The sequence below is a fragment of the Microcaecilia unicolor genome, chromosome 7 (genome assembly GCF_901765095.1).
Source record: "Microcaecilia unicolor chromosome 7, aMicUni1.1, whole genome shotgun sequence".
In the NCBI taxonomy this organism is placed as follows: domain Eukaryota; kingdom Metazoa; phylum Chordata; class Amphibia; order Gymnophiona; family Siphonopidae; genus Microcaecilia; species Microcaecilia unicolor.
Genome location: NC_044037.1, coordinates 5,884,072 through 5,908,614, shown reverse-complemented (window position 1 = coordinate 5,908,614; position 24,543 = coordinate 5,884,072).

The following is a 24,543-nucleotide window of genomic DNA, read 5'->3' as shown; positions in this document are numbered from 1 at the left end:
TCTACCTTTGTTGTTTGGCCATTTATTTTTTTTCTAATTGTGCTGGTCCCAGTCTCTGGTTTCTGCTTTCCTCCCTCCATCTTCTCTTAACTCTTTCCAGGGTTTCCTATTCTCCAGTCTTTCACTAACTCTATCCTATTTCTCCCTCCTTCCATCCAGCATCTTCTCTTTCTCTCTCTCTCTCTCTCCTTCTATTCAGCATCTCCCTTTTCTCTCCTGTTCCATCCAGTATCTTCCCTCTCTCACCCTCCCCCTTCCATCCAGCATCTCTCTTTTCTCTTGCTTTTTTTTTCCCCATAGAGCATCAGCCTTTTTTCTCTATTTCTCTCTCCTTTCTCCATCCGAGGTCTTATCTCCCCTCCTGTGTCCATCCTTGATATCTGCTGCTTCTGCTTTCCAGGACCAGCAGCAGCAAACCATAATGCAGTTGTGGGGCCACAACCTGCTGTCAGCTCTGCCCTGGAGAAGGATGTTGTTCGAAGCGGGGAGGGACCGGAGCCACGTGGTCTAAAGAAACAGCAGCCGTGGTGATGGCAGGGGGAGGAAGGTGGGGAAGGTCATGGTGAGCTTGCTGCACGGCAGCTTAAAAAATTAGAGAAAACAGTGGAAGGAAGCACAATTACTACCTCTCTTGATTCATTGCCTGATTGAAACATACACTTTGATGAAACCTAGGTGTGACTCGGAGCTGATGCAAAAGCAGACATACCAAGTCATGTGCATTTGGTGTGTGACACACACATTCGTCTCTGGACTCCAGCTCATATGCCAAAGCCCCCTCCTCTCATGCATTCACAGGATGCGGTAGCACTCCTTTCTTCCTACTTCCTGTAGCACTGTCCTCCTGTCTTCTGGGCCGCCGGCAGTGTGTCAGTGAAGTAAGCACACTGCCTTTGGCGGCCCTGGAAATTTTATCTCTGCAGGTTGCTGCCTATGTAGCAGAGGGAAAACCTCTGGTCTGTTGAATGCACTGTGCTCACCTCACTGACACTGATGCTGTTGACGGTCCGGAAGATTGATGGAGGGCAACATTGCAGGGAGGAAGAGAGTGTTACTACATCCCGTGGGGAGAGGGTGAAGGAAGCAAAATGCCGCATCCATGGATTAGGAAGGGAGAAATAACCACCACAGCATTGCAGGGGGGGGGGGGGTAGAAGAGAAGGATAGAGATACTGTATCAGACTGAGGGGGGGGAGGGAAGGGAAGAAGAGAGATGCTAGATTGCGGGGAAGAAGAGATGGAAGGACTCTTCTGGCTTTCCTTCTTTCTTGAACCTTCATCTCCTTCCCTTATTTTGGGGGATTTTAACATTCATGCTTATGATCTCTCTAACTCTTATGCTTCTCAGTTTCTTGCTTTAACATCCTCTCTCAATCTTAAACTGTGCTCCACTTCCCCCACTCACCAGAATTCTTCTCCAACTGCTCACTCTCCGGTTTCTGCACCTCAGTTCTTCCCCTCTGATAAGTTTCACAATCTTCTCTACATGTCCTCTCTAATTGGCTCTCTCTTCACAAGATGGTCCTTAATCCCTCTAAGACAACGCCATGTTGGGTGACTGGCCCACTCCCTGCCCCATCCATCCCCTTCAACCTTTTTAACATTATGGTCACATTACGCTACTTTGGAGTAGTTTTCGATTCCAGTTTGGTATTTCATCATCAGATTTCCCAGGTAATTAAAAAAGGTTCCTACTGGCTTCATCGAATCCAATCAGTCAAAAGGTTTTCTTTACTTCCTTGCTTTCCACACACTCATTCCCACTTTTGTCATTACTCACATAAACTGTTGTAACACTGTCTACTGTGGGATTTCCTCCTACCTTTTCCGCCTTCTCCGCCTTCTCCAAATTCTTCACAATTCTGTTGCCCGCTTTTTATGACATGCCAAACATTGGGATCACATCTCCCCACTCCTCATTCAACTACACTGGTTGCCTCTCCGTTATAGATGTTGGTTTAAGGCTCTATGCTTGTCTCACCAATCATTATATGTCTGTGTCTCTCTTCTGTCACAATTCCCTACACCTCCTCTCATTCACTGCGTTCTCTAGACTCCCATCGTTTGGTTCTTCTGTCTCCTAAAAATGCCCACTATGATTCTACTTGTCATTCAGCTTATTTCTTTTTAGCACCTCTTCTTTGGAATAATCTACCCCCTTATCTGTAATCGGAATGATCCTTTCCTAAATTTAAATCCCTCCTCAAAGCTCACTTCTTTGAATTGGCATTTGGGATTCAATTCAACTTGACCACGGGTGATATTTAATGCCTGCCCGACTTCACCATTCATTTCCAGCAGTGCAACCTGTTTGGTAGAGGAATTGTGGAGAAAAGGCACAGTGGGCCACATTTGGTGGATTTGCTCTAAGGCTAAATCATATTGGAATTTTTTCGAGTACAAACTGCAGAAGTAGATTGGTTGGGTATTCTGTGGGATCCTGGGGTATTTTTGCTTAATAGACAGTGGACTTCACCTTAACACAGAATATCCGTCTTCAGCACTGTTTCAGAAAGATCCGAGAGCTTGTCTCGACGGGCCCAGTTAAACGAGGGCTAAGCCTGTTCGAGAAGGCTCTGAGCAGGAAGGAGGGAGTGCGTGGGGCGGGGGGGGGGGGGGGGGGGGTCAGTGTCCTCGGCTGGAGGTCTCGAGGGCTGGCGTGATTGGTTGGCTTAAAAGAAGCCGGCCAGCCCTTGAGCACGATTTTGGCATCTGATTGGTGGAGAGGTTGCCGGGGGCGGGGCAGTTGGGAGGGAATACGGGCTGGGATTCCTCCGAGGCTCAGGGCATTTCCTGATCCTCGGAGGCGGCTTTGCCCTCCCTCCCGCCCTCACATTGAATTTGAGGGGGCGAGGCTTCCTTAGTTGAGTTGTGGAATTGGTTTTTTCAGGTGAATGGTGTTGGAGTTGTCGCAGCGGCAAAAACCCGAGCTACAGGAGTAATGGCTCATAGGGATGAGCCAGGTCATTAAAGGCGGGTCAGGCGACCCGGGATAAATGTGTGGAGGTCCACACGGGCCAGGGCTCTGGCTGTTAGGGTGGAGCCGGGAAGAGGAAGAGTTGTGATGACAACAGGAAGCGGAAGTTGCTGCTTTGCTATCATGGCGAGTGGCGGAGGGGGGCAGCTGTTGATGTTATGCTTTGACAACTGTAGCTCGGGGGTGGGGTTATCCTTTACTGATGTTAATTGAAAGTTTAAATATTAATAAATCAAACTGCGGCCTATGATTATCTCACAATTGTGTGCAGAAGAGTTATTGAGGTATGGGGGGAAGCAAAGGTAATTGGGGGGGGGGGGGGTATGCCAGGTCGAACGGGTCCCGGCTGCAAGGATTAAATGCTGCCAAACTGGTCTTCTCTGGTGTCTGGAAATTCATGGGGGAGGGCACCACACCATAAGTGACTTGGAAAGCTATGGTGTATTTATGACCTGGAAAAACTTCTGGCAGAAGAGAAACGTTAAAAAAGGGATCAAGATTTGGAACCTTCTCATTCCTTTGCATTCTCCTGAACTGTTTGACTAACTGAGTGATGGCTACTGGGGGAGAGGGGTCTTGTGACATATGTTATAGGGAAGAAGGGAGAAATACTTATTTTTGATGAAAGTACCTAGTGAATCTGAAGTACTTTGTGTTTTCTTGGCATGGTTGCTCTTAACGTTTGTATTCCTGTCTTGTTCGACTTAATAAAGTTCTTTCATAAATTAAAAAAAGTAATTAAGAAATCAAAAAACCTCGAGTGCGTAAGTCTTCACACCCCTTGACTCAGCAGCTAGTGGATCCTCTTTGCAGCAATAACAGCCATGAGTTAATCAACTGAGCTCATTGAGACGCAGACTCCGTTCACCTTCATCATAGCTTTTCTTCCTTCTTGTTCTCACGCCCCTGAAATAAATGACTTTGTGCAGAATGCCAGCTATAACTGGCAGGTGGGAATATATCTCAGAGGCATACTAAAAGCAAAAGGAATCCAGCATGGCACAGGGAATTAGGTGCATCCCAGCCCTGCTGCTCTTCTCTGAGGAAAAAGCAGCTTTTCATGTCTATAAATCACCCAGAGGTGTGACAGGGTCTTTAAACAGTGAGATTCTTCTGAGCAGAAAGCCACTTGCTTCTTGGCTCAGTCCGCCCACCTTTAATCTTATCACAAGGTCTGTATAATACAGGTTTTCTTATATTTCCATATGTAGCCTGTCCTCTGTTCATCGTCCTTGATGGCTACAAACAGTAATTTGGAGCAGTATTTTTCAACCCTCTCCTGGAGACACATCTAGCCAGTTGGGTTTTCAGGATTACCTCAATGCATTGAGGTAATCCTGAAAAACTGACTGGTGAGCTGGGCCTCTGGAAAAGGGTTGTCAAGTGCTGAATGGTTGGGGAGAGAATATTCAGACGGGCTAAGCTGGGTCACTGGGGAGAAACAGGAAAAACACAGGCTCAAAAAAATAATACACAGAAATGTCTGGAAAATTCCATAACTCTTCCCCTCCCCCCCTTTAATGGGCACTCCCATGGCAGACAACTATAAATAGCTGCAAAGCAATGAAAATAAGAAACAGACAGTCCAAATGAAGAGTTGCATAGGATCAAAACAAAAATCCCTAGTCTCACACGTCATAGGTCACCTTCTACCTCCCGCTCTCTCCTCTTCCAGTGGTACATGTTAAGCAGTTGTCCTCTCCTCTCCTCTCAATGCCCCTGAAAAAAACAAGCTTTCCTCCCCTCCACTCAACAGAGCAATAGCCAGTGCATTTTTTCTAGCAAGAAAAGGTGCCATTACTCAAATGCCAGTCCACCCTTCAGGAGTGAGGTGATCACTGAGGGACCCACCCCACAACAGCCAGGACCCCTGCAACCAGTCACAGAATCTATGACAAGACAGAATTGTTGTGTAGAGCCTGAGCTCTTTCATTAGAACTTGGGTCAATTTTAGCAGACAGTGGAAAAGGTGCTGGTGCTGAGTACCCCAAAGTACCCCCTCAAAAAAAGCCCTGGCCATATCCATCCCTAGGCTCCCTAGCAAAATCCTCTCTTCTCTTTCCTCTTCCCCCTCCCAACTGGGGGAAACTCGGGATTTTCTTCTTCCATGCATATGTCCTTGGACAACAATACCCCCTTGGTACTTCTTTCCACACTAGTTTGCCATGTTGTCCCCTTCCTGTCTTCACTCCTTTCCTCTTCTGCATATGAAACAGGCCAGGGCTCTTCTTCCTGACCTCTCCCTTGGATAACTCTCTCTGTCTGTGTCAGTGGCGTAGCCAAAGGTGGGCCAGGGCTCAGGCCCACCCAACAGTAGCACATGTTTAGTGGTAGCTGGTGGGATCCCAAGCTCGGCCAGCTGAAGACTTCCACCTGATGGTAACGGAAATGCTACTCTCCATGATACTGGCACCTGCGCATGCTCAGTTTTCACAGCATGCCTGCTGCAGACTGCAAAGGTGGAAAGAAGCGTCTTCCCACCAACTGAGATATTTTTTGGGTGGTGGTTGGGGGGAGGACAATCGGTGCCCACCCAGTTCTTCCTTAGGCCCACCCAAAATCTGTTGTCTGGCTACGTCCCTGGCCTGCGTATTGTACCCACTTTCCCCTGGTACAACCAGTTTGTCTGTGAAGGAGCTCCATAAGTCAAAAGGGAGTAGTCTTTTAAGGGGCCTCCTTCCAGCTATGGGTCAGCTCCTCGTTCTGACCCCTCCATTCTCTCTGGAAGAGACCCTGGACACCTCCCAACCTCTGATTTTATATTTCCCTCCAATTTCAGGGAGCTCCCACTGCGGGGCTGACAAACAAGAATGACACAGCTCTGGAGCTGGGATCCTACTACAGCAAGGAGGAATTATTATAGCATCTTGTTACACAAACTTCCTGAAAATAAAGGGTATGTGAGTCAATCATGATCTTTGATGTAAAACCACTTGTATCTCTCACTCCAGAACTCCAGAATGGCGATCGCCATGACGGAACAATGTAAGCCACATTGAGCCTGCAAATAGGTGGGAAAATGTGAGATACATATAGTAACATAATAGATGACAGCAGAAAAAGACCTGCACAGTCCATCCAGTCTGCCCAACAAGATAAACTCATATGTGTATACCTTACCTTGATTTGTACCTGCCTTTTTCAGGGCACAGACCGTACAAGTCTGCCCAGCAGTATTTCCTGCCTCCCAACCACCAGTCCCGCCTCCCATCAACGGCTCTGGCACAGACCGTATAAGTCTGCCCTCCACTATCCTCGCCTCCCAACCACCAAACCCTCTTCCCCCACCTGCTCTGCAACCCAATTTCGGCTAAGCTTCTGAGGAAATAGGTGGGAAAATGTGGGATACAAATGCAGCAAATAAATAAATTAAGAAGCAAATCCTGAGCAATATCCGATTGCTGAAAAACCAGGGGCTTTGCTACAGGCCCACTGATGCATAGTTTGTTGATTTCCAAGCCCTTTCTTCCAGGTACCTACTTGCCTGTTGACTTTTTCCAGTCCCCGATCACAGTTATCGGACCCTGCCTCACAAGTCTCATTTCACCTTCAAGATAATCCTTCTCTGTCTGCTCTCCCCTCCGTGGATTCAAGGTGCTCCTATAAACGTACTCCCCACAGGCCCCACGTCTTGATGTATTTGATCCTGACTTCTCCTCTCCTTCCTGCTCCAAATTAATTAGCTACCTTTTTCTTTATTTTTGATCCTGCCTACCTCCCTGGTAGCTTTTTTTTGTTCTGGGAGCTCTGTAGGGTCTGCTGGACACTAATTCACCCTCTATGCATAAAACATCAGCAGGGTAGTGCTCCGAAATCCTGTATGACTGTACCTCTATTATAAAGCAGAGTCTGGGGGCGGTAGCTGTTGCCCTGTCTCCATGGCGGTTCTTTCTCTGGTTCCTTCTCTTGCTGCACGTTTTGCTTTGTTAATAAGACGGAGGCCCTTCGTGGAAAGAAGGGAAGGTTTGTGAGTTGTCTCCTATTCTCTCCATGCCTACCAGCCAGGCAGGGTCAGATCTACCACTGAGTGACTGTAGGTTTTGCTTTTAGGTGCTTTCTCATGAGGCCCAACATTGAGATCCTGCACACGGACAAACATCTCTCTGCATCCTCCACAGGCTGTCCCTGAAGCTGTTGAGCCACCAAGGTGCTTTACATTTGGCTCCTGTGCCTCTTGTCGCTCCCCCAATTCCTCCCCATCTGCTGAAAGATCCTGACACCATGACCCGCAGCACATATGTATTAGGGATGTGCAGGCAAAACAGTGCCATTTTCTTTAAACTTCTGTGTTGTTTGCACTTTTTCAGTTTTCTTTTTATAAATTTTCTTTGTTTTCTTTTTATTTTTATACATTTCTGTTTCAGGCAATGTTGTTAATTCAGAGGTAGCTGCAGCTGCTACACAAACAAAAAAAAAGAAAACCCCACTTGCGGCAAACTATCCCAAACGCCCCCGCCTCTCCCCATTACAACCGGAATCACCAATGACAACGTGCACCCACCCCTAGCAAGAGCATCATCCAACCCACCACTGACCCTCTCCAGGAGGAAATATTTTGTCACTCAACAAAATAGTTGAATTCTGGAACTCTATGCCGAAGGAGCGGTTAGCGTATCTGGGTTTTAAAAAGGTTTGGACAAATTCCTGGAGGAAAAGTTCATAGTCTGCTATTGAGACAGACATGGGAAGCAACTGCTTGCCCTGGGATTTGTAGTATGGAGTGTTGCCACGATTTGGATTTCTGCCAGGTACTTGTGACCTGGTTTGGCCACTGTTTGGAAAACAGGATACTGGGCTAGATGGACCATTGGTCTGATCCAGTATGGCTACTCTTATGTTATATATGCTCAATGTTATCACCCCTTCACACCAGAGGCAGTTGATCTCCCATGGCACTTACCGGGGGTATCATTGGTGACAAGCCGATCCTCTTTCTCTCCCAGACCCACTGCATTAAGGCCAAGGTAGCTATTGCCTGGACTGAAAATCTTGAAAGCAGGAGTCTTTCAAACACAGCTTAAAGCCACAGAGTTTGGAGCATGTGAGGACACCTCAAACCCGAGGGTCATGGTAGTTACAAAGTTTTTTCAGATTGCACTGAAGAGGGCTGCCTCATCTAGCAGGAGAGTAACCTAGCATGAGGTTTTTCTTTGAGGTGGAGCAAACAAAACCCATCTGGGCCTCTTCTGGAAGAAACTCCTGTGGAAAAAAAACTCATTAGCAAACTCTCTAATGCAGAAATGCCAAGTTTCCCAGTTCCAGGATGGAGACTTGGTCTAATCCTGGTTTCGAACTTACATCCCATGGCTATGTGGGATTGTGACTCCTCCAGGTACAGGGAAATGCCCAGTGTACCTGAAGGTAACTCAACTTGAGCTACTACTGAAAAAGGTGTGAGCAAAATCTAAATAAATAAATAAAGATTCTAGAATTCTAAAGAATAACAAGATTCCATACAGACATTCCATGTAGAACCCCAGAGAGTAACAAGGTTCTTTGGGGTGGAGGAGTGGCCGAGTGGTTAGAGCTAGAGCACCGGCAATCCCGGTGACCAGTTCAAATCCCACTGCTGCTCCTTGTGATCTCAGGCAAGTCACCTAACCCTCCATTGCCTCAGGTACAAACTTAGATTGTGAGCCCTCCTGGGACAGAGAAATATCCAGAGTACCTGAATGTAACTCACCTTGAGCTACTACTGAAAAAGGTGTGAGCAAAATCTAAATAAATAAGGATTCTAGAATTCTAAGGAATGACAAGATTCCATGCAGAATTTCAAAGTGTAGCAACATTCCATGTAGAACCCCAAAGAGTAAGAAGATTCTTTGGGGTGGAGGAGTGGCCTAGTGGTTAGAGCACCAGTCTTGCAATTCCGAGGTGGGCAGTTCAAATCCCACCACTGCTCCTTGTGATCTTGGGCAAGTCACTTAACCCTCCATTGCCTCAGGTACAAACTTAGATTGTGAGCCCTCCTGGGACAGAGAAATATCCAGAGCACCTGAATGTAACTCACCTTGAGCTACTATTGAAAAAGGTGTGAGCAAAACCTAAATAAATAAGGATTCTAGAATTCTAAAGAATAACAAGATTCCATGCAGAATTTCAAAGTGTAGCAACATTCCATGTAGAACCCCAAAGAGTAACAAGATTCTTTGGGCTGGGGGAGTGGCCTAGTGGTTAGAGCACCGGTCGGTTCAAACCCCACTGCTGCTCCTTGTGATCTTGGGCAAGTCACTTAACCCTCCATTGCCTCAGGTACAAACTTAGATTGTGAGAAATATCCATAGTACCTGAATGTAACTCACCTTGAGCTACTATTGAAAAAGGTGTGAGCAAAACCTAAATAAATAAGGATTCTAGAATTCTAAAGAATAACAAGATTCCATGCAGAATTTCAAAGTGTAGCAACATTCCATGTAGAACCCCAAAGAGTAACAAGATTCTTTGGGCTGGGGGAGTGGCCTAGTGGTTAGAGCACCGGTCGGTTCAAACCCCACTGCTGCTCCTTGTGATCTTGGGCAAGTCACTTAACCCTCCATTGCCTCAGGTACAAACTTAGATTGTGAGAAATATCCATAGTACCTGAATGTAACTCACCTTGAGCTACTATTGAAAAAGGTGTGAGCAAAACCTAAATAAATAAGGATTCTAGAATTCTAAAGAATAACAAGATTCCATGCAGAATTTCAAAGTGTAGCAACATTCCATGTAGAACCCCAAAGAGTAACAAGATTCTTTGGGCTGGGGGAGTGGCCTAGTGGTTAGAGCACCGGTCGGTTCAAACCCCACTGCTGCTCCTTGTGATCTTGGGCAAGTCACTTAACCCTCCATTGCCTCAGGTACAAACTTAGATTGTGAGAAATATCCATAGTACCTGAATGTAACTCACCTTGAGCTACTACTGAGAAAGGTGCAAGCAAAATCCAATTGAATAAATGTATAGCTCTTGATTCTAGCCATTGAAATTCATGCCACAGGTTGTTAGAAAGCTAGGATTGCCTAAAATCTTCCTTTTTGAACTGGGTAGCTTGGCTGGTGTGAGCACTCAAATTTAGTTTATTTCTTCTTTCACATTTTTCTTGTAGCTGACTGAGGGGTTCATTTTCAAATGAGGAAAAATGTCTGAAAAGTGGCATAAAACAGTCTCTGGATGTTTTTTTTCACAAAAATGTCCAGTATTTTCAAAACCCATTTTCAAGACGTTTTTCTATAATGTTTGCCTGCAGCGCATCCAAATCTCAAGGGGGAATGGCAGGGACATGTTAAGGGTAGGATTTGGCTGTTCCTAACACCTGGACATTTTTGTTTTGTTCCATTATAGCTGGAAAAATGTCCAGGACTAAAACTAAAACATTTTGAGCTAGATGAATAAGCCACCAAAAAGTGACCTAAATGACCAGATAACCACTGGAGAAATAAAGGAAGGACCCCCTTTGCTCCCCTTGTGGTCACTAACCCCCTCCCAGCCCCCATACAAGCCTCCATGACAGCCTCAGATGTTACGGCCAGTCCTATTAGAGCAGCAAGTAGGTCCCTAGAGTAGCCCAGTGGTTGGTGCAGCGCAGTGTGGAGAAGGGGACCCAGGCCCATATCCCACTCTGATACACTTATGGTGGAAAGTGTGAGCCTTCCAAAACCCACATATAGGTGACACCTGCGGTCATAAGGGTTGTTGTAGTAGTCTACAGTTGAATTCAGTACGTATTTGGTGGGTTTTGGAGGGCTCACCTAATGTGGATCCAACTTCTCCTTCTTAGGCAGCGAACTCTGGAATGCCCTCCCCAGCCCTATCCGATCAATCAGTGATTATCTACCCTTCGGAAATCTCTAAAAACCCATCAGTTCAAGTAAGCCTACCCAAATGACCAAGATTAATCCTATGAACCCATCTACCCATCACATATCCAGGAGACAACGATAATGACCTAGACCTCTTCTCCCACCTAATTTCCCTATGCTTATCCCATGTCCCATCCCCCTTCCGCCTCCTCTACCCCTCCTTCAATGCTCACCTACCCTTGCTTATACCTCTCCTACTCCCTTCACTCTTGCCCATCTCTACCTACTTATTTCTTTTTATTCTGATATACTTAACTTATTTTTTTTTCATCAATACTCTGTAATCCCTGTTACTATGTAAGCCGCATTGAACCTGCTCTGAGTGGGAAAGGGCGGGGTAGAAATGTAATAATAAATAAATAAATATAAGGAGCAACCGTGGGGTCTGTACCTGGGACCTATTATGTGAAGTCCACTGCTGTGCCCCCTAGGGTGCCCCATTGCTCTCCTGGGATGTCTGTGTGGCCAGTCTACTAAGAATGCTGACTCCTCCTACATCCCAATGGACTGATTTTGTGCATTCTTCACCTGGATTTTTTTTTTTTTTTCAAAAATGGACCAAATGCATAGGAGCACAAAAACATCTAGCAAATATTCCCCACTTGAGATTTGGATGTTTTCAGTAAAACGTCCAATGTTGGACTTAGATGTCATATCGAAAATGCCCCTCTGAGTCAATCTTTCAATACCTTTATTCTTAGCTGGTTCTTTCTGTCACAGAGTCCATACCAGGCTCCTGAGGCTTGAATACTAGACTAGAACAAGACAAGAACTAGAGGATTGCTCAAGTTACAGCAAGTCTTAATGTCACTGTACCTCCAAGAAGTGCATCCAACGCAAAAAGAGGAAACAAAGATTACTGAAAACAAAGGTCTTGACAAGATACTAGAATCCTGAGACCTCAGGAAGAAACCAACACTGAAGCAACGGAAAACCAGCCTAGAGGCATGGCAGAAATGCTCAAGTCTGCTCTGGACTGGTCCTTGCTGGGCCAATCAGGAAACAGAAACCAAGAGTACCAGAAATACAAGACACAGCTAGGAATGGGCTGGCTAGATCAGACTCCTAAGAAACAGACAGTTCTGCCTGGATGGGTCATGGATTCAGTGCCAGCTTCTGCCTGATAGCTATTAACAATGGAAAGAAGAATCCAAAATTCAACAATACTGGAAAGAAACCTGAAATTTCCAGGGTTTTCCCCTGTCACTTTGGGTTAGAAACAACATGGGTTTGAAATGATGAATCAAGGGGTTGCCCTTAAAGATTGGGAGGCTGTGGCAGAGTGTGGAAATAGCCGCTGCCAAGGTGATTAGCAGACCTCTTTGTTTGGTGGCTCATTGCCAAGGTTCTTATGGCCATAAATCCTGAGTTTTAAAGTCATCACAGGGTGTATGATATAGCTGTCCATACCATACTTCTGCTTTATGGTGTCCATGATCGCAGAATATGGAAAGAGCCCTAGAATCTGGCTCCCCTGGCTGGGACGTAAATGAAGGGAAATCCCTAAGTGATTGGCAATGGAACTCATGATGCCAGATCCTAATCCTGGTTCTGATTGAATTAGAAGCCCAGAGGAGTACAGACACACCATCAAATCAAAGAAATAAAAAGGAGGATGTTTCAAAACCTTTAAATACTAATTACAGTGGTGGAAATAAGTATTTGACCCCTTGCTGATTTTGTAAGTTTGCCCACTGACAAAGACATGAGCAGCCCATAATTGAAGGGTAGGTTATTGGTAACAGTGAGAGATAGCACATCACAAATTAAATCCGGAAAATCACATTGTGGAAAGTATATGAATTTATTTGCATTCTGCAGAGGGAAATAAGTATTTGATCCCCCACCAACCAGTAAGAGATCTGGCCCCTACAGACCAGGTAGATGCTCCAAATCAACTCGTTACCTGCATGACAGACAGCTGTCGGCAATGGTCACCTGTATGAAAGACACCTGTCCACAGACTCAGTGAATCAGTCAGACTCTAACCTCTACAAAATGGCCAAGAGCAAGGAGCTGTCTAAGGATGTCAGGGACAAGATCATACACCTGCACAAGGCTGGAATGGGCTACAAAACCATCAGTAAGACGCTGGACGAGAAGGAGACAACTGTTGGTGCCATAGTAAGAAAATGGAAGAAGTACAAAATGACTGTCAATCGACAAAGATCTGGGGCTCCACGCAAAATCTCACCTCGTGGGGTATCCTTGATCATGAGGAAGGTTAGAAATCAGCCTACAACTACAAGGGGGGAACTTGTCAATGATCTCAAGGCAGCTGGGACCACTGTCACCACGAAAACCATTGGTAACACATTACGACATAACGGATTGCAATCCTGCAGTGCCCGCAAGGTCCCCCTGCTCCGGAAGGCACATGTGACGGCCCGTCTGAAGTTTGCCAGTGAACACCTGGATGATGCCGAGAGTGATTGGGAGAAGGTGCTGTGGTCAGATGAGACAAAAATTGAGCTCTTTGGCATGAACTCAACTCGCCGTGTTTGGAGGAAGAGAAATGCTGCCTATGACCCAAAGAACACCGTCCCCACTGTCAAGCATGGAGGTGGAAATGTTATGTTTTGGGAGTGTTTCTCTGCTAAGGGCACAGGACTACTTCACCGCATCAATGGGAGAATGGATGGGGCCATGTACCGTACAATTCTGAGTGACAACCTCCTTCCCTCCGCCAGGGCCTTAAAAATGGGTCGTGGCTGGGTCTTCCAGCACGACAATGACCCAAAACATACAGCCAAGGCAACAAAGGAGTGGCTCAGGAAGAAGCACATTAGGGTCATGGAGTGGCCTAGCCAGTCACCAGACCTTAATCCCATTGAAAACTTATGGAGGGAGCTGAAGCTGCGAGTTGCCAAGCGACAGCCCAGAACTCTTAATGATTTAGAGATGATCTGCAAAGAGGAGTGGACCAAAATTCCTCCTGACATGTGTGCAAACCTCATCATCAACTACAGAAGACGTCTGACCGCTGTGCTTGCCAACAAGGGTTTTGCCACCAAGTATTAGGTCTTGTTTGCCAGAGGGATTAAATACTTATTTCCCTCTGCAGAATGCAAATAAATTCATATACTTTCCACAATGTGATTTTCCGGATTTAATTTGTGATGTGCTATCTCTCACTGTTACCAATAACCTACCCTTCAATTATGGGCTGCTCATGTCTTTGTCAGTGGGCAAACTTACAAAATCAGCAAGGGATCAAATACTTATTTCCACCACTGTACATAGTAACATAGTAGATGACGGCAGAAAAAGACCCGCACGGTCCACCCAGTCTGCCCAACAAGATAAACTCATGTGTATACCTTACCTTGATTTGTACCTGTCTTTTTCAGGGCACAGACCGTATAAGTCTGCCCAGCACTATTCCCCGCCTCCCAAGCACCAGTCCCGCCTCCCACCACCGGATCTGGCACAGACCGTATAAGTCTGCCCACCACTATCTTCGCCTCCCCACCACCAACCCCTCTTCCCACCACCGGCTCCACCACCCAATTTCAGCTAAGCTTCTGAGGATCCATTTCTTCGGCACAGGATTCCTTTATGTATATCCCACGCATGTTTGAATTCCGTTACCGTTTTCTTCTCCACCACCTCCCGCGGGAGGGCATTCCAGCCTAGACTTGGTGAGAGAAGGACGTGTGCTTGAAGGCTCGGTCTCTAGAGAGCAGGAAGGGTGCTGGGCTGGCTCCTTCCCCAGGTGGGCAGAGAGGCCCGGGGAAGAGTTTCCCAGGAAAGGCCCAGGACATGGGGCCTCTGGGCCCTACGGACCAGAAGGCCCGGAAGGGTTGTGTGCAGCTCAGTCCAGCCTCGGGGAGCAGAGAAAGGAGCCCTGTGGACCGCAGGGCTCAGCGTCTCCGAGATGAAGAGGTAACAGGTACCTCCTCCATGACCCAGCGGTTTCCGGAAAGGGAGCCTGAAGAACATGGAGGGGGGAAGTGGATAGGGAGGGCCTCGGGCCTCCAGACGGTGGAAGGAGAGGAGCCGATGGTGGTACACCAGGAGCTTCAGCCGGGTCCGGGCGTACAGGACTATGATAGTGATTGGTCGGAGGAGGAGGAGGATGAGGATGAAGACAGGGAGGATGGTGCACGGTCGGTGAGTGAAGGACCGGGGCACTTGGCTGAAGAAGTGGTACAAAGGGTGCGAATGATTAAAGCCCTGGAGAAAGACATAGAGGAGCAGGGGAAACGGCTGAAGATGGCAAAAGCCATGACTAGGCTGGCCCCGGGAGATAAACAGGACATTTACAAGAAAGAAGAAGCTCGTTTGTTAAAGCAGCTTCAACACAAAGAAAAGACTTTGGTTTCATTAAAGAAGAATACTGATAATCCCTTAAGGGAACTTTACATAAACCAGGAGAGAATGGCACAAGGCACAGCAAAATCTCAGAGTCAGGTTTCCCCAGTATATACAGCAGAACTTTTTCAACAACAACAGTGTGTGAGTGAGGACTTGCCAGCTACAAACACTGGACATACACTGCAATTTATGAAGGGCTTAGCAAGTCAAACAGATTCTGGTGCACTTACTGTGATGGCTGCTTCTGGTAATGAGAGGGGAGGAGGCAGCAGGGAGTCCCTAGTATCTCTGGAGCCTACAAGGACAGAGAAAGAGCTTCAAAAGGCTCCTACACATTTGCAGGCTATGGAAACCAGAGATAGAGACTTTTTCATACAAGAGCTCCAGACAAGTGTTCCTAGTCTTGCAGAAAGAAGGTTTCCTGAAGAAGGCAGGACAGGAGAAGGTAAAAAGGACAGTTTTACTCTGGTTGAAGGTGCATTTGTGGAAGAACTGTTGCCAGCAGAAGAGCTCTGCTTGCAAACACAGGTGCACTCTACAGGTTCCCTGAGTGCAGGAACTGTTGCTAAATTACAAGGAGTAGCTGCAGCTGGGCAAGCAGGCTCTGGCGAATCCTGCCTTCCAGAGCTGGAAAGACAGGAGGTTTCTGCCAATCAGGAGGAAGCAAGGGGAAATTCCTCTCATAACACAGAGACTGGTCTTGCGCGGGACCCTTCTGAGCAGAATGCAACAGACAGCCAGCTGGGAGCAGAGGAGCCTGAGCAGCAGGATATTCAGAGGGAGCAGCAGTGCAAGGTTTCTTCTGAACAGATAAGCAGGGATCTCCCCTGTGGACAAAATCTGGAGAACAGTGACAGTCTAGTAAATGGTTTCAGTTTGGACTTGGGGGGGAAGGCTGCTTTGGATGGGGTGGATGAGCAGGGGGGGGGATTGGTAAGAGAAGAGGGACAGAATGGGTGTACTTTTGAAGCTATGGAGGTGGCAGTCTGTGATCAGAGGAGGGGGGAGGAAGGGAGGGGGGTGGGGCCTGGGCAGGCTGCAGAAGATAGAGGGGGTGGGGGCGTGGGGACAACTCAGAAGGGGCAGTTGGAGAAGGGCATGGGTTTGGATGGTCGGGACGGTTCCAGGTCAGGGAAGAGCGGGGGTGGGGAGGGAAAGAGGCCGGTATCTTTTGCGGCTGTGGTGAGGGGGGAAGGAGAGCAGGGAAGGGGGAGGTTAGGTTTTGCGGGTAGGGGGGGAGACGGGTTTGGAGGAGGAGGGAGGGGGCAGGGGCAGATCCCCAAACGCCGGAATGTCGTTCAGCTCAAATGGGTGGGGGAGGGGGGTATGCCATCCCGGGATAAGGTTTTGCAGTTGGTACTAGGGCTAGGGTTTATTCCAGAAGATTTATATGCTTGCATCCACCCGGCTAACATTCCGGAATATGATGTTAGTTTTTTGACTCAAAGGGGGATGGAGGTGTTTTGGGAAAAGTACGAAGAAGTTCGAGGGAGGGGGGAATGGAGAAATTATAGGGTGATTCCGATAAGCAGACCTGATCTGCTGCAGGTGACCCTTTTAGTCCGGAATGAATCCATCTCAGCGGCGGACCTGGCCTTCTGGGTTCAGCGGTATGCTGAATTGAGAACTCCACTAACCAAGCTCCCGGATCCAAGTAGAGTATGGGCAGGGGGGTGGGGGGCTTTAGTTAGGCTTAAACAGGTGGGTCAGGTGGTCCAGCATATTCCCTCGGCAGCTTTTATCGGGAGAGATAGGATCCTGTGCTTCTATAAAGGACAGCCAAGACAATGTTTTAGGTGTGGGTCTTTCCGCCACTTTAGCATGTCCTGCCCGGTACAGCAGTGTGCAAAGTGTGGGTCTAAGGATCACCTTTCGGAAGAATGTTCCTCTATCCGGTGCAATCTTTGTGGGGATCTGGGGCATGTCTTTCGGAATTGCCCGAGGGCTTTTCATAATGAGGGGGAAGAGGGTGGGGGACGGGGAGTTTGGTCCAGGAGGGGGGGGGGGGGGGGGAGGGCGGTTTCAGGGTCAGGGCCCGGAGGTACAGGGAGTAGGGAAGCTGCAGAAGGGGAGGAGGGAGGAAGAGGTTTCAGGGGTACGGGGGGAGGAACAGGTGAGGGAACGGGGGGAGGGAGAAGGGGGTTGGGTTCAAGTTCGTAAGAAACAAAGGGGGGCTGAGGGGAAGGGTAGGGAGGAGTTGGGTGGCTCGGGATTTGGATCACAGGAGTGTAGGGTGGAGAACCGTTTTCAGATTCTGGAAGAGGAAGGTAGGGAGGAGGAGATCGAGGAAGGTGGGGGAGGGGAGGGAGAGGGAGTCCTGGGGGGGGATGAAGGGAAGAGGAAATTTGAGGTGGAACAGGGAGAGGGTGGTAGGTGTAAGAAGAAGGGGGGGAAGGTCCGGATGGTAGGGGTTGGGAACGAAGGAGGAGGGGGGGGGGTTGGAAGTAGAGGGAGTGGAGAAGAAGGGGACAGGAGAAGGAGAAGGGATTAAGAGGCGGTCTGATAGGATCAGATCTAGACAGGAACAGGGTAAAAGGGGTGATGGGAATGAGGTAAGGGGGGTGGGGGGGGCAGGGGAGCAGCTCAGAGTTAGGGAGCAAGTAGGGGAGGGGGGGTGGGGGCCTTCTTTTGTGAGAGGGGAGATGGTGGTCTGGATGACTCTAAGAAGAAGAAGGGGAGGAAGAAAGGAGGGGGGAGGGGGAAGGGAAGGATAAGGGTTTTAAATTTGGTGTTCGGGATTGGGCGGAGGAAGGAAGGGATTCTGCAGAAGGGGTGCAGGGCGTTGGTAGTGAGGTGCTGCAGAGGGCAGATATGCAGGAAGGAGGTGAGCAGAGGATACCTTCTACTCAATGATGGTAATGGCAGGAATTGTTTTTTTGTTTGCCACATTGAATGTGGCGAGTGTGGCTTCCCAGAGGGCGCAATGTTTGGCCTTTGATGGCCTCTCTAAGATACAGGCAGACTGTATTCTGCTTCAGGAAACACGGCTACAAACGCTAGAAGCGATTAGGCGGGCACAACGGGCCTGGAGATGGGGACCTTCGGTTTGGGGTTTGGCAGGAGAAAGGTATGGGGGGGTAGGGATCCTATTTAAAACACATAATGTAGATATTCAAAAAGTGATAGAGTTAGGTATTGGGAGGTGTTTGGTGTTAGATGTGTTGTGGCACGGGGTGGCATTGCGGATTATTAATATTTACGGGCCTCAAAGTAAGAAGGAACGTTCCTCGTTGTTTGGGAAAGTTAAACCTTATCTCTATACAGCACGTCAGGTGGTTTTGGGGGGGGATTTTAATACTATTTTAAGGAGGCAGGATAGTGGGGGGAGGACAGCGCAGGTGAGGTATGATGGGGTACGTTTGGCAGGGATAATGAAAGGGGCAGGGCTGGTTGATGTGCACATAGAACATTCCCCTGAGGTACAGGGTTTCACATTTTCACGGGGTCAGTGTAAGAGTAGGATAGATAGATTTTTGGTTCGGGAAGGGGCATGCGGGCAGGGCCCCAGATTAGTGGACGTAGACTTCTCGGACCATAAGCTGGTGTTAATTGAGGTAGGAGGTTGGGCGGGGCATAGGCCAGGAAGGGGTTTATGGCGGCTCAACCTTAAATGGGTAGCAGATACGAGAATGCAGGAGGAGTATCGGGCCTTCTTGGAGGATCAGCTCTCCATCCAGGGTATTTTTCCTTCTATTGGAGAATGGTGGGAGGTAGTCAAAAAGCGCACGAGGAGATTTTTTACCCAACAAGCAAGAAGGGAAGGACGGGAAAGGACGAGGTTAGGAACGGCACTTAAGAAACGCAGGGATTATTTACTCTCCACAGGGGGTAGGCGGGAGGATATCCTGGAACTGCAAGCGCAGTTAGAGAAGGTCCAATACGATAGATATGCCTCCTTGCTTTATGAACGTGATTTCGGGAAATTGATTAGTCCTGATCCGTTTGTCTGCTGTAAGGAGCGGAGGGAGCGTAGGGTAGTGGGAGGGTTAAGGGACGCAAGGGGGGTAGTGCAGGTTTCGAAGGAGGGGATTTTGAAGGTAGTAGGAGAACATTTTGCACGTTTTTTTTCGGGAGGACACTTAGATAAGGAGGTGATGGGACACTATATCGACGGGACACCAGGGGTGGGAAAGGGAGGGCCCCATCTCCAGGCCCTGTCGCGTCCCTGGACACTGGGGGAAGTGGAGGAGGCCATCGGGGCCTTACGGAAAAGAACGGCTCCAGGGCCAGATGGCCTGACGGCTGAATATTACCAAACTTTTAAGGTCCATCTGGCTCCAATTCTGTTGCAGGTCTGGGAAGCCGCACGACAGCAGGGGATTCTGCCCCAATCTCTGACAGAGGCAGCATTAGTTTTGCTTAGTAAAGGGAAAGATCCTGGGTCCCTGTTGAACTGGCGTCCTATCGCCTTGTTGAATGGGGACAGGAAAATTTTTGCACACATGCTCTTAAAAAGGATGAAGTCAGTGGTCCAGGAAGTGGTGGCAGTCTCACAGCAGTGTGGGGTTAAGGGGAGGGGGGTCTTGGAGGCGGCTGCATGGGTTAGGGAGGGTCTAGAGCACAGCCGGGGGGAGGGGAATGGGAGGTTGGTGGTGGCTTTAGACCAAGATAAAGCTTTTGATAGGGTACAGTGGTTTTTTCTTTGGAGGTTGTTAGAGCATTATGGGTTTCCAAGGGATTGGGTGGCACAGTTACAGTTACTTTACACCGGGGCCAGTTGTTTTCCTCTGGTAAATGGTTGGAAAGGGAAAAGTTTTGGGGTCACAGCAGGGGTTCGGCAAGGGTGTCCCCTAAGTCCTCTGTTATACACCTTCGCAATAGATCCCTTTGTTAGGCGTTTAGAGCAGGGAGGGAGGGAGGGATTTCGGGGGGTGGAGGTGAGTACAGGGTGTCATTTGAGGGTGGTAGCTTACGCAGATGACATCACAGTGTGGGTGGCGGATCCAAGGGAGGGGGAGAAGTTGCAGGAGTTGATTTCCAGTTACTCACGGGCCTCGGGGTCACTGATTAATTTCCAGAAAAGTCAGAGTTTATGGGTGGGTCCACCAGGGCTGGCATTTGCTTTGGGAGGGGGGTTTCCGGCCGCAATTGCCAGAATGAGAGTGTTAGGGGTTTATTTTGATCAAGGAGATTATGCATCTTTTAACTGGCAGCGGTGCATCCAGGCAGCTACAGTCAAGGTTGACAGATGGAAAGGCTGGAGGATGACAATGTCTGACCGGGTTCAGCTGATTAAGAGGCACCTGGTGCCCATGTTCCTGTTTCTCAGTTATATTTGTTTGGTGCCAGCACACTGTTATACTACCCTGTATAGTGTGTTTTTCCAACTACTGTGGGGGAATCGGCTGAACCCGGTTAAACGGAACATTACATACTTACCCCGGAAGGATGGCGGGGTGGGAATGGTGAACCCAGTGTTATTTTTCAGTTCCCTGTTCCTCCAGTTTAATTTGGGACGGGCAGTGGGTAGGGACCCGCCAGGGTGGGCACAAAGTGTCTTGTTATGGTGGGAAAGATTTTGGATGCCATGGCGGATGGGGGGAAGGGTGGCGGCTTTAAAGAAGGGGGCACCCATGCAGGTAGGGTACTATTGGATGTTGGTTCGGTTGGTAAGAGTCTGGGGGATCACGGTGGAGGAAATTAAGGCAGGGAGCAGGGAGGTATGGGTGGAAAGGGTGCGAGCCCAGGCCTTTTCAGCACCCCTGACACTCCGAGATGCACCTGGGTCGGTGCTGCGGCAGGGCTTGCTATTGGTTACATCGAGGCGGATTCCGCCTAAGTACAGGGACATTGCTTGGCTGTCCTTTCATGGGAAATTGTATGTGAGAGGAAATCTCAACTATAGGACTATGCAGGATCGGGATTGTCCAAGGGGGGAATGTGTGGGTACGGAAGAAACAATGGACCATTTTTTGCGGGATTGCCCCTTTTCAAGGACCGTGGGGGATAGAGTGGCATCGCTTTTGCACATTTCTAGCTTCCAGTCGTACTCATATGCTGATTGGGTCTATGGGCGGCAGCAGCGAAGTGGGGGTTTGGATCCGGTGACGGAGTTTATCATTTCGGTAATACTCAGGTTTTACCTTTGGATGGCTCGGTGTGGGGTGTCCCTGCACCAGGACTACAGGTCGGCTGAACAGGTTAGTTGGGACATAATTAGGGGAGTTCAGGAGGTGGCTAAATGGGAACGGGTGACGGAAGGGTTACAGAAGGCAAATGTGTGGTGGAAACATGTTCATTTGAAACCTCCATAGGGGAGGTTTGGTATAGGGTGGGGTTTTTTAAGGGGGGGTTTAGTTGGCTTTGTATAGGTGTGTAGGGTCTAGGAGATATGTGGGGGTTTTTATTGCTTGTACATACTTTTGTTGAAGTATTGTTTTGCGTTTCTTTTAATAAAAGAGTTCTCCAAGCATCCACCACTCTCTCTGTGAAAAATGAAATAATGAAATAGCCAGAAGCTGGAAAGAGAGCATCCAGGCGACTGTGTTTAACTTGCACAGAACAAGAAACGGCTGTAATGGAGGCTTCGAACATGCCGCAGAAGGGCTGTGTCTTCCTGTTGCTGGATATAAGCTTTATTGATTACTTCAATTACTAGAACACTGGCTTCTTCATTACTGGGTCATATGAAGCTGTGCTGTCTCGTATACATTCCCTCAGCTCAGTCAGTCTCACTTTCAGTATTTGGTCCCTATTTTGTACCATAACCCCCCCCCCCCCCCCCTTCACATGGTCCTGATGTATTGTATCTTGAGCTAGGCAAGTCAGCTAAGATGGCCTTATATGGAATCTTAGCAGAGATTGGGTGGCAACGTCAGTAATTGGGGAAACAAAAGGGGAGCTGGGCAGACTTCTAGGGTCTATGTCCTGATCGTGACTGAATAGATAGGGATGGGCTGGAGTGTAAATTTTAAGGGGCTTCGACGTTAGCTTCAGAACTTAGTACAAGAACAGTACTGGGCAGATTCTACGGTCTGTGCCCTGAGAATGGCAAGGACAAATCAAACTCGGGTATAAAGTATCACATTCCATGTAAAATGAGTTTATCTTGTTGGGCAGACTGGATGGACCATACAGGTCTTTCTTTATCTGCCGTCATTTACTATGTTGTTACTCATTGGGGTTCTACATGGAATGTTGATACTAATTAGGATTCCAGAATCTTCAGAACTTTTAGTACAAGAACAGTGCTGGGCAGACTTCTACGGTCTGTGCCCTGAGAATGGCAGGGACAAATCAAACTCGGGTATAAAGTATCACATTCCATGTAAAATGAGTTTATCTTGTTGGGCAGACTGGATGGACCATACAGGTCTTTGTCTGCCATCATTTACTATGTTACTATCCAGCTCATTTTCGAAAGTGATCGCAGGCCATCTTCCGACACAAATCGAGAGATGGCCAGCGATCTCCTGAACCCGGCGAAATCGGTATTATCGAAAGCCGATTTTGGCTGGGTTCAACTGCTTTCCGTCGCGGAGCCGGTGAAACATCAAGGGGGCGTGTCAGTAGGGTAGTGAAGGCAGGACAGGGGCGGGATGGGGGCTGGTTTCTATGGAACTTTGGAAGGCTAAGTGCTTTGAAAATATGCCTCTATGTTACTAAATACCATGTAAGTAAATCATGTCTGTGGCTGTCTGGTTTGTAACTGACATGGCACAGAGAAGTCCATGGAGATGATGAGGCAGCCAAAGGGAGAAAAGCATAAGCAAGGAGAGAAAAACGTAGGAACACACAGCAAAGAGCTTTTCGCAAGGTTAAAAGGCAAAAAGTGACACATTCAGCAAAGAGGAAAATACCCCCTTAGGGTCAGGTAAATCAATAAGAGACAGTTGGCACTTAAAATAGTTTTTATTGACTGGAAGAGGGAGTCTGTTCACAAACTGATTAGTAACTCCTTTTAAAGCACAATTATTACGCTCATGCATGAGTTAATTAAACTGGCTGGGAAGGGCAGGGGAAGCTTATTTGATGGCTCAGTGGTGGTGCTGTGTGATACCATGCAGAGAACCTGGGCTCAATTCCCAGGTCAGTTGGGGGGGGGGGGGTGTACTGGGGAGGGCAGGATCCAAGGGCAAAGTGCTAGAAAAGAGAACGAAATGAAGGAATGTGAAACCATTCACGGAGCTCCAGGAGGGCAACAGATTTCATACAGCCACTACTGACACGATTAGATGAAACCACAAAAGAATGAGCTAATGTGATTGTGAACAGAGATCACACTCCATAGAGCTAGAAGGAACAACAGCACAGCCGTCAGCCACCAGCTCACACGCACAAATATCCTGACACTGGCCTACGAAGCTGTCTAAATTTACCTGAAATTTGGGTTAATTACCATAAACTTAAACTAAAAAAAGACAAAGCTACATTTTTATGGTTTGGCCCACCAGATGACATTTTGTTTTGTTAAATTTGTACCCCACGCTTTCCCACTCATAGCAGGTTCCACGCTAACCACTAGGCCACTCCTCCACATCAGGATTGACCTAGTATTGTCTCTAAAGAATAACTATGGAGTATAAATTGATGAAAAATTAATCTAATACACTCAGGAAACTGAGTATCATTTGGAAGAATTTTGAGGAATCAGTTTTCAGTAAGACTGCGGATGATACAGAATACTGCGGCCAGACTAGTATACAGATCCCACCATTTCAGCAGTCTCTCCGCTATTTTTGAAGCTTCATTGGCTTCCAATAGAGGCCAGAATCCAATATAAGCTCTGTGTTTTTACATTTAAGATTTTATATAGTATAACATAGTAAATGACGGCAGATAAAGACCTGTACGGTCCATCCAGTCTGCCCAACAAGATAAACTCATTTTACATGGTATGTGATACTTTATACCCGAGTTTGGTTTGTCCTTGCCATTCTCAGGGCAAAGACCGTAGAAGTCTGCCCAGCGCTGTTCTTGTACTAAGTTCTGAAGATTCTGGAATCCTAAAGAGGTACAAGATTCCAGAATCCCAATTAGTAGCAACATTCCATGTAGAAACCCATAGAGTAACATAGTAAATGACGGCAGATAAAGATCTGAATGGTCCATCCAGTCTGCCCAACAAGATAAACTCATTTTACATGGTATGTGATACTTTATACCCGAGTTTCATTTGTCCTTGCCTTTCTCAGGGCACAAACCGTAAAAGTCTGCCCAGCGCTGTTCTTGTACTAAGTTCTGAAGCTAACATCGAAGCCCCTTAAAATTTACACTCCAGCCCATCCCTATCTATTTAGTCACAATCAGGGTGTAGACTGTAGAAGTCTGCCCAGCTCCCGTTTTGTTTCCCAATTACCGGCATCGCCACCCAATCTCTGCTAAGATTCCGTAGATCCATTCCTTCTAAACAGGATTCCTTTGTGTCTATCCCACGCGTGTTTGAATTCCAAAATATCTGATACCTTGATTCA